Source organism: Takifugu rubripes, chromosome 17 (assembly GCF_901000725.2).
Source record: "Takifugu rubripes chromosome 17, fTakRub1.2, whole genome shotgun sequence".
Taxonomy (NCBI): Eukaryota; Metazoa; Chordata; class Actinopteri; order Tetraodontiformes; family Tetraodontidae; genus Takifugu; species Takifugu rubripes.
The window spans coordinates 14,746,740-14,762,045 of record NC_042301.1 but is presented as its reverse complement, the minus strand read 5'-3'; positions in this window follow the sequence as shown (position 1 = coordinate 14,762,045).

The following is a 15,306-nucleotide window of genomic DNA, read 5'->3' as shown; positions in this document are numbered from 1 at the left end:
CCCCGACGTCTGCCACAAACTTTGGAGAAAGTTTTCCGGTCTGTGTGTTCAAAGAAAAAAACCAGCGGTCTCATCTTTAATCCACAGACGTTTTCTCCAGACGTCCACAACGCGGCCACGGTTTATCGTCGGCGTGCTGCTTGCTGTTTTGTTGCATCAGCGTCGGGGTTTCTGGGCATACATTTGATCCTACATTGCGCACGCATGGATCAAAGCCAGAGCAACTGTCCGACAGCCGGGGCCGCCTGTTTTTATTTTAACCACCAATGTTTGGGTTTTGTTGTACGTGGTGGTTCTAATTTTCTTGCATGTGGTGACGTCTTTGCCTTCATAGTCATTTCAATAGATCCCTTTGAAAGAGGTTTGGATCTTGGTGTCACCTGAAGCTGTCTTGAATACCACTGGAGATCCATCACACCCCCTACAGGAGTTAAAACAAACCAGTTCCCCTTTTAGTCCAGCAAAAAGACAAATTCCAACATTCAAAAGAATTGATGTTGTTCAAAACAACTACTAGTTCTTATTTTTTAATGGTTACTTGGATTCCTGGCTGGTGTAAATGGCAAATGCTTTGTCCCACATGATCTTCGGAGTAAACTAAGAAAGAAACAAAAGAGAATTAGTGGGTGCGTCTGGCAGTTGGGGAATCACCAGTCTAAGGCCAAATGTCCATGTGAAAGGAGCTGCAAAGTGAGAACAAGGATTGGCCAAGGTGTCTACAAGTCCTAAACCAACAAGAGTCCAGTGGGTGGAGTATGGAGTACCCTCACAACCAGGGTCCTGCAACCAGCTGGGAGCTACTAGTATCTACTAACCACTGCGCCTGAGAAACATACCATAACCTATCCTGCAAAGACCAGGCTTAGCACCCCCCCCCCCCCCCCCCCCCCCCACTGTCCCACGATGAAACTTCCCTCCAATGGTTCATTAACCCTCAAAGCTCAAAAATTGTCTATGTGTATAAAAAGGATGATCATTGACATTATATTGTTGTGGCCTCTACAACTTCCTCCAGTAATCACACCACTGATGAGCGGAGCTCCTTCAGGGGAATCTTTGCAGGGTGGATAATTCAGCAACATATTTTCTTGATTGCAAACCCATCCTTTCACCATCCTTCTTGCTGGATCCGCTGTGAATAAGCTGGGATCTGCCTCCAAATATAATCAACGAGATGTGCGGCAATCACGGCAATGTTACCTGAGAGGCGACGAGCAGAGTGGGTCTGCCTCGCAGACGGATGGAGAGCAAAAAAAACCGGCACCGCCTTCATGGCACTGAGGGTTATGAGGTACAAATTTCTGATGAGACAGTCACACTGGTGTGCACAAAGGGGTGGACCGGGGTGGAAAGGAAAATGTGTGTGTGAGAGAGCGAGTGGAAGAGGATGATGATTATTTGCTCTCGGAGGTGATGAGAATGCTGATAGGTTGAGAGCTCTCTCTGTAGCCTGTGTTCAAGTACTGACCACTACTTCTGCCCTGCTGGTACCACCCACTGATGCCCTCTGTAGTGCAAGGCTTACAGTGCCCTCTATTGAGAATGCAGAGCTTGGCAGGAATAATGACTAACCTGCAGCAAGCACGTTAACAGTACACGGCGTGTTGAAAATAAACAGGTGAGTCAAAAAGAGTTATGAGTGGCACATCCTTTATAGTGGTGTAGAGTCTCCTCGGGTTCAAGCCATCCACTAGGGCCTTGCCAGACGATTCTCTTGAATGTCAGAGACGCCACTGGGGGTTGCCGTTGCATTCAGGGTCAGGTGTGTTGTATAGCTGTGGTTGCCAAGGTTATCGGTGTTGTAGTTGTGTCTTTTATTTGTGGAGCCTCCTTGCTAAAAGCTTCCTGTTGCTTTAGAGTCCAGGCTGGTGACTCCTTAGGGGCAAAGGTAGTATAAGTAGCAGAAGAAGGACCACTCTGTTTCTCTGTATAACATCTTCTGAGCTCTTCAGGTAGACAGGACTGTCTTTAGGCTGCTTTCCCTTGGCCTCCCAGAAGGAAGGGATGGGAGTGCAATGTCTTTTAAAGCTCTTGACAATTCTTTGATCGTGTCAAAGTGCCTTCTTTGCATCACAGCCTGTAATTTTCATGCTTTTCTCTTCCCCTACTCACACTTTCCCACATTTCTAAATGATCTTCCCCCCGATCTCTCTCTCCCCATTCTTTGAGGAGGAAAACAACCATAATAACCCATCAAATTAGCATTGGCTCCAGACTAACTTACACTTTTGGCTAATTAATTTCAGGATTAAAGTGCTGAGGCAGAATTACAAAGCCACCATTCGATTCTCAGAGGACTAGCAATCGGAGAATTACCCGTCCAACCCCCTGAACACTTCAAAGTGAAGATGAAAGACCGTAAGTCAGCGACCATCCTGTGAGGAACCAAAGTGGCTAATTTTGTTTCACAAAGAGACCCTCCAAAAACACTTCTCATACGTTGACCGCCAGGTCTGAGATCAGCATCGGTGCCGCAGCGATGTCTGAGGCGTGCCCGGTTGGGTGTTGTGAAACGGACCCTTCAAAGGATAACCTTCAAAGGGGGTTTTAATTATGACTCTCAGTCAGTCGGTGTTGTACATTTCACGATTTCTCTTTGTATTTTTTTTGCCAGCTCCAGTTCAGGAACAGTCTGGCATATTTACTCAAAAGCCAAAGTAATAACATATTTTTTCTCTACAGATTGTACAAATGATTGAGGTTTATTTATCAGTACTTTTGCTAGATCCACCGGCCTTGTGGCTGGGAGAACTGAGGCATCAAATATCACGTCAGATGACTAGTAAATGTGAAGTTTTCTTTGTTTGTATATCAGCTGGTTGGTTTGAGGGCTTACAAATGGCTCTGTTGACCCATCTATGACATTAAGTGTGCCAGCATATTTTCCAATAATATATCAATTACACGATGATTAAGATCTTGGAAAGTGCTGCCCCCCCAAGGTAATGAGTACAGCAAACACGACCCTTTATTTAACCCGGGGTGGAGGGGTTGGGGGTAGAGTCACAATTTCACTAATCCACTTTCACTAATCGTACATACTGACTAGACTACTCTTAAAGGTCTCTCACCTTTTGAAGAGCTCTCCCTCTACCGAAAATTCTTGATCCATTATTCAACGGAATTGGTGGGTCGAACAACAGCACCTGTTTATCGGAAGAATTGAGCCAAACCCTAACAGTACAAACCCTAACAGATTTAACTCGACTGATAAATGAGAGCTTTGCAAACATTTAATTTGGCTTGGCTAAGGTCATTAAGCTTAAGAGACCATTAGCTGAGCGCCCCTGCGTGCACTGGCAAGGCCTCCACACGATGCACGTCAGTGAGCAATAAGTTTGGGTCGTTTACTCTTGTCAAAGCAAATGGAGGATTTTAAAGATGAGCACTAAAATAAACTGTGGATAACTTTAAGTACACAAATTATGATCCTAATCTGCCCGCTGAAGGTGTGACTGAATGAAGGACCACACACATTTATATTTGCGACTGTTGAGCTCTTTGTTCCTAAATAAGTAACATAAAACTTATACCACACAAATTACCTTAAGCTTACTATGCAATAATTGCTGCGTATAGATTCAGATTGTGTGTACCAACGTGCTTTGTTATTTAACAATTCTAAAGAGGAAAAAAAGTTAATTGATGATACTTTTATTCTGCAACAGCTTTCCAGGGACTTGGCACAACTAATATCAACACTCGGAGCGTGTACTCTTCAGAAAACTGTGGTCCACACACACACACACACACACACACACACTTATTTGTGGCAGAAATGGGAGTGTTTTAATGAGCTATAGGCAATTACACGTTAATTAAAGTCCCTGTTTGTGTCTGTGTCTGTCTGTCCTTCAATCTGTCGAGTAATTACCCCCATGATGTCATAATTGTTAGTTATGGTAATTAGATAACTGCAGAAAAATAACAAGCTGTCACAAACAGGACTGACAGTCAAATGAGGAGGTATAAAGATGCCAAAGCAACTGAAAATATCAATATGCATCACTTAATGTCACTCTGTGTACGACAGAGTGACATTGAGTTGTTGTACCATCCAAACACTGCACATTAATCAGAATTCAGCATGAAGGACCCTTGCATAAGGGTTGATTATCCAGAATTACCTGGGATAGGTCAGCTTTTTAAAAACTCTAGTCTTTAATTGTGAGCATGTCCCAATATATGCCTTACTCACATTCAACAACCATCACATTATCCAAGCTAGCAATTATTAGCTACAACCATTTTACCTCTCTGGGTCTGAAAATTCATCATAATCATTGGAAAAACAACCCATAATTCAGGATTTCAATGACAATGTTAGCATTAGCCGGCATCATTGGCTGTATATTCATATTTAGCTCTTTTCTCTAGTCAGTAATTACTGGAAATCACAATAGCTGGATCTTAATTTTACCCAAGCAAATAATTAATGCTCAGGCAAATGAACATCAATGATCCTTTCTCGCTAACTAAAAGAATCAAACAGTACCCAAAAGGGCAGAATAGCTGAGGCCATGCGTGAAATGGAAGCAAGATGTAGAATTCAAGGTTCAGCTAAGCTAAAACTACAAGTGAAGGCTTTCATATATTTGGAAAGCGTGTCATTTCTTCGTGTTTGTTTCCCTCCACGTCTCCAAGTCTGGCTAAAAGAGTATGAAACAGTTCAGCCCTTGGGAGCATGAGATGGAGTTAACCTGGTTTTTATCGCTTTGATGTGTGTTTTTCCGTCTGTTCAAGAGAACTCGCTCTCTTACACCACATGTCGGTCTCCCAGTTCCAAAAAAATCACATCACATTTCCTATGTCTTCTGGCCTCATTGGTTGTGCCACAATATTTTGTGCCAACAGACAGATCTAATAGTATTTGTTTTTTCTTTAAAGTCTATTTAAAGAGCAAACATTACAAAATACCCCAATGCAAAATTGAAGCTGCCTATCACCTTGTACTTTTTTATGAAATTCCAAATGTCTGATTATTCAGTGACCCACTTAAGAACTCTCTTATTGTTAGCAAAAAAAAAGGAAAACAGCAGAACAATTTGATGCACCTGCATCTTCTCTTCCTCAAGGTTGAGCTTGTTGTGTGGTCAGAGTTGCCCTTCACAGCAGGATTGTCTTAATAACGTATTGCTGCATACGTTTAGGCCACCTGTTCACTTCCATCAGCCTGTTCTGGTGCCGGTCCTCATCGGTTTGATGTCCGAGTAAGGTGTCTGGTGCTGAGCGGCTCCTGAGGGAACCTGCAGCTCAGCCAAGGTCTTTTAAAATTGAATAGAAAGAGAGACGTTCGGCCATCGGAGGATTCATTACAACAGGAAGGCAGAAACTTGTCCTTTCCTCCTTGATGCTTCCCCATTTCTTGTAACTTGTAACTCGTAACTAAAGGTAATAAAAGTCATAGATGGACTTTTATTTGACTGCAGCGTTCCCGTCCGTGGATAATCGCAATGATCTCCACTGGCTAGCTGACAGCCTCCGGGGATTTACGCCATAATGCCATGGTCACCATAAATGCACCATGGCAGCATTTGGGCTGAGGAGTATGTGGGAACAGAGATTTGGCAGATATTTACGTCCATTCTTCAGTGAGCAGACCGGCGTCTGCCTCAACAACTTCCTCATGTATAGATGTTTTTCATTCGTATGTTAAAAAACAACAGGTGTTGTTTTTATTCCGATTTGCTGCAACACCCACGTGGCATCCCTGGAAAATTACCGGCGTATTCTCACTGATCCAATTCTGGCACCATCCCCACGAGAGCCATCGGTGGAAATTCCACACATTGTCTCGACCGGCTGTGGATTAGCTCCATGCCAAAGCCCTTGCTGATGCCCCACAGTGAAAATTAGCGGTGAGGCTTCCGCTAAAAGAAACTGCAGGTCATGGCAGTCCATTGACCTCTGACCTTTACCTGATGCCTCTTGGCAGATAAGTCCCACATATCTAGTGCAGGCCGCAGCAGTGTTCTTTTTGAAATGTGGATTCCGTACAGCACTCTCGACCCCGAGGCTGCTGACAGAGGGAAGGTGAGTGGACGAACACGGCTGACCGGTGAAAAGGACAACGGAGCTGTCAGCAGATTATTGAGTCCAATGGAAGCCATCTGTCAACAGTGGCTACGACTGACTGTGTCCAGCACCATTCGGGTGTGGGGGGGGGTACCATAACAGTCATAACACCAATTCTCCAGAGATGTGAAAACAACAGGAGGTTTCCATGGTCCACAGGGAGAATATATGGAAGTCCCCTCCAGTGGAAAAGGAAGAAAGAATAACAAGATGTATAAAGGTTATTAAGCCACCTCCTCTTAGTCCTCCACCTCCATTCCCCTGTCCCTCCCCGCTTTTTTATGTTGTTATTTGCAACCGGATTAGTCTCTCCATCTCCTCCCGCTCAGCCGTCCCGCATCACAGAATAAACGGGGCCCATTTAGTCGTTATTGTCTTCCGTCCTCCTCGGCAGCAGCAACGTGGTGGCAGCAGACGCAAACACAAACACGCAATCGACTGTCACACTCCAGCACATACATTTTCACTTCTTCCTCAGACCTTCCTGAACGTCACCCACACACACACGCACTCACACGTGCGCACGCTCGCACGATCCGAAACCAGGACGATGCAATAAACACACCGATAAAACCATTCCTATAATAAGCCGTGTTTGTCAAGATGTCACCCCTCAGCCCCACAGCCATTATCACTGCTTCAGCATTTATAGAGGCTCTTTAAATAAACGGCCCAGGGCTTCATGGCCCGGAGTGATAACCATCTCAACACCCACACACACATATTTACTCTCTTTTCATATCATCGCCTACTGTATATATTCTGTATATGTGGCTGATAATAATGTTTGCGTTCCAGAATCCTCCGTTGCTAAAATACTATAAACGCGCACTATAAGTCACATCTTCAACCGAGACTGGATGCACTCAAAACTTCTGACAGCAGGCTGGAGAATCCAAGAGTTTTATTTGTATTTATAGTCACGATAACTCAAGCTTGACATGTATTTCATGATTGGTTACACTTAACGATCGTCTCGTCATATGTTTTCAAGTGTATCTCGCATGAAGGAGGCCCCTGCTGCCCCCTACCTGCCCGGTTCACTAAGGCGTCCGGCCGAATGACACCTGTGAGAGATGTTTTTTCCTGACCCTCAATTTCCCACCAGGCGCAGTCGCACACATCACAGCTACGGTTGCACTGCGGCCATCAGACCCGATTGTTACAGCGAAAGAGGCCAGCTGCTCTGAAAAGGTCAGTTAAATTGGCTCAAATTTTCAAATTTGACACCAGTACCGTATAGTAGCAGAATCCAAATATGGCTTCAAGGGTGGTGGAACAATAATGACAGAGGAAACCGTGTCTGAAATTCCGCTTAAACGTGCCGTTAATTTAACGTTGGTGCTTCTTTGTGAATTCATGATACTCTTGTTTGTCGCTGCTGTGAAAGAACGAGTCAGCTGTCGAAGGCATTGCGATGAAATGATCCCTTACTGGGGCAGCATGATGCTTGATGCTAAGTGTTAGCATAAGAAGCCTAGTAATGAAAAACTGCCAAGAAATATCCTCATCCACCACACGCCCACGCGGCAATACAACAACAAGCCTCATAATTGACTGTCACGTACAAATTAATTTGCAAAGGTCTGGAGCCAATAAGCTCCCCAGCGGATGACAATGGATTATTTAAAGGTGGTGGAGGTACTGAGCGTTAACGCCACATGTTGACAGGGCCGTCTTTATTTGTATTCACAACTTGAGGGTGAAAAACAAGAACAAGCGGCATCCATCTTGGTGTCCTTCTCAGGCAGGACGGACAAAGAAGCTAGAGAGCTGTCATGAGTAATGGCCTCGCTACCTTTATCATTTTAAAGGTAGCTCAGCTCACTTGAGTAGATACCAAAATCCTGCCAGATCGTGAAGCGTTTGCTTTTATTGCTTGTGGTGAGTCACAATATTCATTCTCTCTGCTGGGCGGTGGATGCTTTTGTTTTCACGTGTGCGTACCGTGTGCTCATATCGGTATTTTCATCCACGCTTTTCAGGCTATTAATACCACCTCAAGCCTACTCTGCCGTCGTGTTCATCCGCCCACTTCTGAAAGAATGTATAGATTTGGACATGGCGGCAGAGATCACAACGCTGAGATTCTGCAGAGGACACATGAAATTTAATTAAAATCCTGCCGACAAGTGTGGAAAAATCTGACATGCACACATAAAAACAGTACTCCCTTTTAGTCAGGCACACACTTACATGGTCATATACACAGACGGAGCCATTACAGAGCGAATTCAGCCTCATCGTCTCACTTTATATTGCTCTCATTACTTCAAATACCAGCTCAGTGAACAGAATTGTAATTGGGAATTAAGCAAGGAGGAGAAGAAAGAACGAAAGGGAGAAAACGTGAATGGTGAGAGCAGCCGCAAGACATGAGAGTAGCCTCAGGTGGGGGTTGGTTGACAGTCGCCCAAACGTAGAAAAAATATCCAATCTGGATCCCCATCGAGGTCCTCACAGGGGCAGAGAAACCCTGGGGAGACCTGCAGACACACATGAGCAGTGCGGGTGGATACTGTCCGCATTTATCCGCATTTCTATGGTCAAATGTTAAATAGTTTAGGCATTATGTAATGTTTTGTCAGTCTAACTCATCTGAATCTGAATACCAACAGCTGTTGGGAATTTTAGAACGCAATACTGTCATTTTAACATGATTAACACCATCCTGCTGTCAGCGGCTACGGGGAAAAATCTACCCCGTGGCACCGTATGACCCCTGTTTTTAACACGTTGAATAATTCTTCCTTATTATGGTGGCAACATAACATTGGATGCGTAACAGTTCATTATAGAATATCTAGAATTCTCCATCCATCCATCCATCTGACCAGCGCTGTGATTATACAGTAACTGAAATTACAGGTTTTAGCTCAAGACTGTGTTTTGAAAGCATATTTACAGCACCACAGATGATGTTCTTCAGGAACTCTTCATTCATTTAGGGAATCTTTCATATCCACCCCTCCAAATTGATGTATTTAATTTTTAGCTGAGCGGCAGCCTCAAAGAGAATCTCTGAAGCCGTGCTGAATGCCTTTGAAATTCTCTTTGTGAGCCTGGAGTCTGCCTCTCCGACTGGCATTGGAATGAGTAATGGGATTTTCTGGTGTAAATAAGGTTTACAGGTATTCTCTCCAGGATACTGAGGATAACACTGGTCATTTGGGATGGAGTCTTGGAATGTGTTCACACACAGCCGGAGTTATGGCACCTTCACCTCCATGTTGAGAGGAGCAAACGGAGGTGGGCCAGTGTCTGGTCAGGACGCCAGCCAGACTTCTTCCTTAGGAGGTGTTTTTGGTCGTGTCGAGCTGTGAGGAGGGCCAAGGCGCGCCCAACCCTAGTGATCTAGCTTTAGAGGCCCTGAATGCTCCCCCGGAGGAGGTAGCTGGGGACAGTATTGCATAAGCTCCTGTTACCCTTTTACTAGTTTACCAGCACTGATGGCAGCGAGGGATACATCCTAACATCCTAGCTGACCCCTACATAATAAAAGCACGCTGTCATGCGATCTCATTAGCCTTTGCTGATTTGATGAATCCAGCTAATGCAATTCTGATTCGCACCCTTTCGTTCCATTCCCAATTACATCAGTGCTGAGGAACATCGTAGATAAACCGAAGACCCCACAGGAAACCCTCAGACCATCTGTTGCTTGGCCCTGCATCAACAGAAAATTGTAATGTACCAATCTTAGGAGAGAATAAAAATAGTTTGGGCAGTCTGACAACCAGTGAAGGAATCATTAGCCTAGCCAAACTGCACCGTTAAACATTAAAACACCGTCTGGTATCAACATTGCATGTCGTGATGATAAAGCGTTGGTACCCAAAGTCCTTAAGGGAAACAGATGAGCCGGGATTTTAGCGACCTGTTTCACCTGATATCCCATGTTCCTCGGAGGAAGCGTTTCTTGCCTGGTAGGACAGAAAACCTGGCTCAACTTTGGGCTCAAGGATTTGGATACACCTCCTCTAAAGGATTACTACAAGCTGTTATTACAATTCTGAAAGTAAAACAGCCATAAAAATGTCTAGCTATCTTTTCAAAAAGGTCACCCAACCCTCCTGTGTTTGTACATGTTACTGTATTTAAAACCAAAAGTTCATCAAAATAGTTTCCATTGTTAAAGCTGGCAGTTGATAAGGATGGAGCAGACATTCATATAGGGGTTAAAAGGTGTATTTTGATTGACAGGCACATTCTGAGTTGATTGGATAAGAATAAGGCACTGAAGCAGATTTCAGTTCACAAACAATGAAAATGGAGGCTGTGTTCCTGCACAAAGTGCAGACCCAAACTGTGCTGCACAGCCTGGTTCTCAATGGAGCTTATATACAGTGTAACACAAAAGCGTTGGACTAACTCTACGACTAAAGTGTATCATAATGTGGTCATAAGAATGGGCTGACAAAACTGACACTTGCTGAAGTCAGCGCTAATTAGATTGGCACCAAGGGTTAAACATTTTCAAGGAAAATTGGAGGCAAATTACCTGCACTCCATTTCAAATGCACATTTGAACAAATTGCCCATTGAGTATGAATGATGGAGCAATTTGGATAATGATAAGCATATTTTAGGCCTCATTAAAGGCTGTGCTGGGTGGTCTGAAGTATTAAAGGTACCACACTACAGAGCAAAAGAACACATGTATCAGTCGCTTTTGAGCGCTGCAGGACGCTGCCAGCTGGGAGATCAACCTGCTGTCTTATGAAAAAGCTGGTTGAAGTTTCACAAGAGCAGGATTTTCAAAGGTTCCTTTAAACAAACAAAAACCACTAGAGACAGGCTGCTTTGCGTGTTTCTTTCTTTAACATGAATAAGGATATTTAGCATGATAGCGTATGGCCGTCGATCTGCAATCTGAGGTGCGCGGGTCAGGATTGGGACGCCGCCGTATACTCTGTGGACACGTCCAACTCTGTGTGTCAGCTGTGGAAGGGATGTTTGCTGCGTTTCATCACACTCCCCACATGTCCCACATGCTGTGTTGTGACGCACTATAGCAAGAATTGTGTGCATGTTCTCCGAAGAATGGCTGTTGAATTTGCGATGACAGTATTTCACTGCAAAATACGCCTGAGTTAAGGTGGATTATCCAAGTTAGGTTATGTTAGCATCTGTCTAGCTTGGTTGTTTCAGTTATGTGTTCTGTCCTGTCGTCCCTGCCTCTGTCTGCTTGAACACTAATCACCCTCATGTGCCTCACCTGTGTCCAATTGTCCTCGTGCCTCTCCTCGTGTATTTAAAGCCGCCGCTCCTCCGCTCCCCTCTGGGAGCAGACTGTTTTCATTAGCCCTCATGTCTTGTTTGTTGTGTGGAAAAGTTGATGGGGCTATTTGAGCTGATCCCTGCCTCGGGCTCATTATTAACTCAACAGAAATTTCCATCAATTACACAATTTTCCATATAGCACCTACAGATTGATTGCTTTAACCTTTTGTTATCTTCTGAGTCCATTATTTCCAGTTCTTGACACGTTAAATGCAAATAAAGCTAGCTGTCAGCAAGCTCGCTGCATCTGCTTCTGAACGCACTTCATTGAAACAAACACAGTCTTTACATGGAATTAAATTTAATCCAGATTTATTTATACAGCATCAAAATTGACTCTCGATGCTTTAGAAATCCTCAGCCCGGAGCAAGCAACAGTGGCAACGACCAACCCCCGTATATCGGGAAGAAACCTGAAGCGGGACCAGACTGGGGTGTTTGAGCTTTATCAACATCTCTCTATTCACACAACAGTGGAGCATTCTTGGATGTTTATGAGAACAAGACAAACGTTAACAGTTTCTCGCAGGCCTGCCTCTCCCCTGAGGCGGAGACTTGCCAGACGGTGTCAGCTAGGACCTCAGACATGGGACCTCAGACATGTTTACTTTCCCTCAGCAGACAGAGAAGAAGCCCTGCAGATCCATATGGACCAACAAATAGTTCACCCTTTGCCCTCCTTGACTGTGACAACACCCACACCCACACAGGGTGCTGCAGCATGATGCAGCCCAGTATGCAGAATCGCTCCTGTACCGATCCATCAGGACTGGGCCGAGTTTTCTAGTCGCACTGCTCCCTTTTTTTCTCCCGCTCTCTCTAATTCACCAGTGATGAAACACTTCATTTCATCTCTCGCATTGATTGAGGTGGATCACTGGCCCCGGCTGGCTCGCTCTTTCTCTCTCTGGTTTGATCTCCGCCGTCAACTCTTTTCGTTAGTTCTTGCACATCCCGCGAGCCCGGTGGATTTTGATGAACCTTCGGCAGCTTTGTAAGCGCAGTCGCGGCTGCTCTTAAAAATCCCCTGCAGTGAATTTAAGGGAAGGGTAAGTGCTTACATGTACTCACAGGAGAACACACACACACACACACAATCTCTCTGAACGACCACCTGTGATCTACCAGCTCTACCAGCTGACTCTGCTGGAACTAATTATGTTGAAACAAGTCAGCAATGTATTCTTTATGATCTCCTTTAAGCATCTGATCAGCTCTGCTCCTGCTCTCACTGGCTTTTGCCATTAGCATGTGTGTCTAATATTTACAGCAATCGCAGTCCCCCTCCTTCAGATTGGTATCTTTTGCTATATTTGTCCTATTTTGCTCATAAAATGTTGCCTATGTTCTGTCTGGATTCTCTGCTGAACTTATCCTTTCTCCTGGGGAACAAAGAATTCTGTTTATGGGCAGTAAAATATTTGATTGTCTCTCTACATCTTTAATGTCTTCAAGTTTTGTGTGATATTTTAATACCAATATTGCATAAAGTCTTCAAAGCATGAAGCGGGCCTGAGGGGTGTCGCGAAAATACCGTATAAAAGCAGATATGGCTGTGAACATCTGGATAGCCAACAGGTCAGAAAGGACTGATTTTTAGGGACTAGGATACAGTTGAAGAACAAAGAAAGTTGTTCTACTGCCACAGCCTGCAACAGTGTTAGCAAATGACATTATGCAACCATGCTAACACGTGTCATTTTGACACTCAGCACCCAAAGTGTTGAAACGTTACTCCTTTCTGCTATCGAAGGTTTGTGTTCTGCAGTGATGGTGAAAAAAAGTATTATTATAGCTCAAACAAAGTCCATAGGAGTGGAAATATATTCAACATCTATGGAAAAATATATTGAAGATGCTGAAAATGCCTCAAATATTGAGATGCCTTAAGAAAATGAGCAGCTATTGTCAAGTCATGCATGTGAGGGAGCAGAAAGCAAAGTCTAGATTTTAACAAAGCAGAAGTTGACATTGTGTAGCACAACATTTAAAGATTATACTTTATATTGACTGTATTTCCTAAAAGATGAGGTCCCTGTCACGAGAATATGGAAACAAATGACAAAGTAATTTTACACAAACGAATTCTCCTTTACAACATATCCAAGTTAAAAAAGATGTTCTGCAGCCTTAAACTGACTGACAGTGTTCAGTGCCGGTAGAGACACGATGTTCCAGCAACACTCAGATCGTAATGGGCGCGCATGTGAGCACGTCCCACGGAGAACGCAACGATCTACCGAGTGACATCTCGCGTATTTTAAAAAAAAAATCAATACCAGAAATGTGCCATCTTGCAAAATAATGTTCCATTAATCACACTCTACCTGCAGACAGGGAGTGGGAGGGTGAGGATGGGAGGGAAAGTAATTGGTGAGAGATAGAGATGGGGGGGTGAACCGCTGGCGTACGTGCGCATATTGGAATTTCCTTATCGGTGAGTTTGTCCCAACATCTGAGCTCCAACCCAGGTTACATATGGGATGGCTGTGTGTGCAAATGTGTACATATATGAGAGAGATGAGATGCACATGTTACATGTATGTGAATGAACTACTGTATATATATAATATAGGTAAATAAAGCAGAGATGTAAAATTGACGTGAGTCTTCGGGGTCCCGAGGTGCTGAAAACGAGCACCGTGTCCACCCCAAAGCAAATCCAGGACTTTTCCTCTGCAAGTTCTTTCTAGATATGTTTGACCTTTTGAGCTGACCTATGAAGAAAGCCCCGGGTGGTGAATCTCTAAGGTCAGAAAAGGGTTGATGCGCTCCCAGAAATCAACCCCCACGCCAGCGTTTCAGTTTGGCCTCGTCTCCTAAAGAATTACAAAAGTATTTTACTGGGTTGGGACTAATGTTGCTGTCCAAACCTTCATAAGCAGCATTTGTAATCAGCTTCTTACTGGAGTTTTTGTTGGTTTAAAAGGACTTTTTAGATTACCAGATTGGCAGTTATTGCCATTCCTCCAGCTCCTTAGATCTACCAACCGAGTGATGAAAAGTTGGCGACGTTCATTCCGTTTGTTTTGGGTCCGAGAACCTTGGAGAGGTCTCTCATTAAGATGAGGTCAGGTATCAGATTAGTCAGTGGGAGAATTCCAATTGGCCCTAAGTTCACTCACTTTGTTTCGTTTTTGCTGTTTTATTTTTATTTTTACTGCTTTGTTAACAATTTTTACATCCAGAGAACATTTTGTACTTCAGCAAGCTGAGTCACTCTTCAGCCTCTTAGCTTGCTGGCTAACAGACACATTTCACAGTGATTTCTATTATTTTGTTCTTCAAGTTCAACAGAATGTTTAAGGCCCTTTATGCTAACACTCAATACAGTTGCATTTGCTTAAAAGTTGTGTTTTGTGAAGCCCTTTTGATCACGAAAGGATTCATCATAAAAAATTCAATTTGCTTCCAATCCTCCCCGGTGATAGTCTTTTATGATCCTTCGCTCGCCCTGATGTTAGCTATTATTTCTGTGTGGCTTTAAAAGTGTTGACGAACGGGTGTTGGACCGGTACCATTTGGGGCCGCTAACAGCTTGGGCGGCTCGGAGAATTGGTTTCAATTTGATGAATACTTGACATGGGAAATGTAATGCATAAGAAATGAATCGATCAAGGAGCGGAGAACTTTTAAGCAAAACCGGTGACTTTATCACAATGGGACATTTATTCAAGTCATATTCAATGCAGATTGCTGCATAATTTATATGAAAATTTCCACAAAATATCAGCCTATAATTTAGTGGCATATATTTCTCCATTTGTAATTTCTCAAATGTGCGAGTTACATCTTCAATTGATTGATGGCTGTCGATGCTGGGGAGGGTTTTACTTCATGTAATTTTATATATTCATATGAAATTTTGCCCTTTGCTGCCATTTTCAAAGTGATGAGTGTTTTAATGATCAAGGTGATTAAAGACAGTGTTTACCCATGAACAGCGGG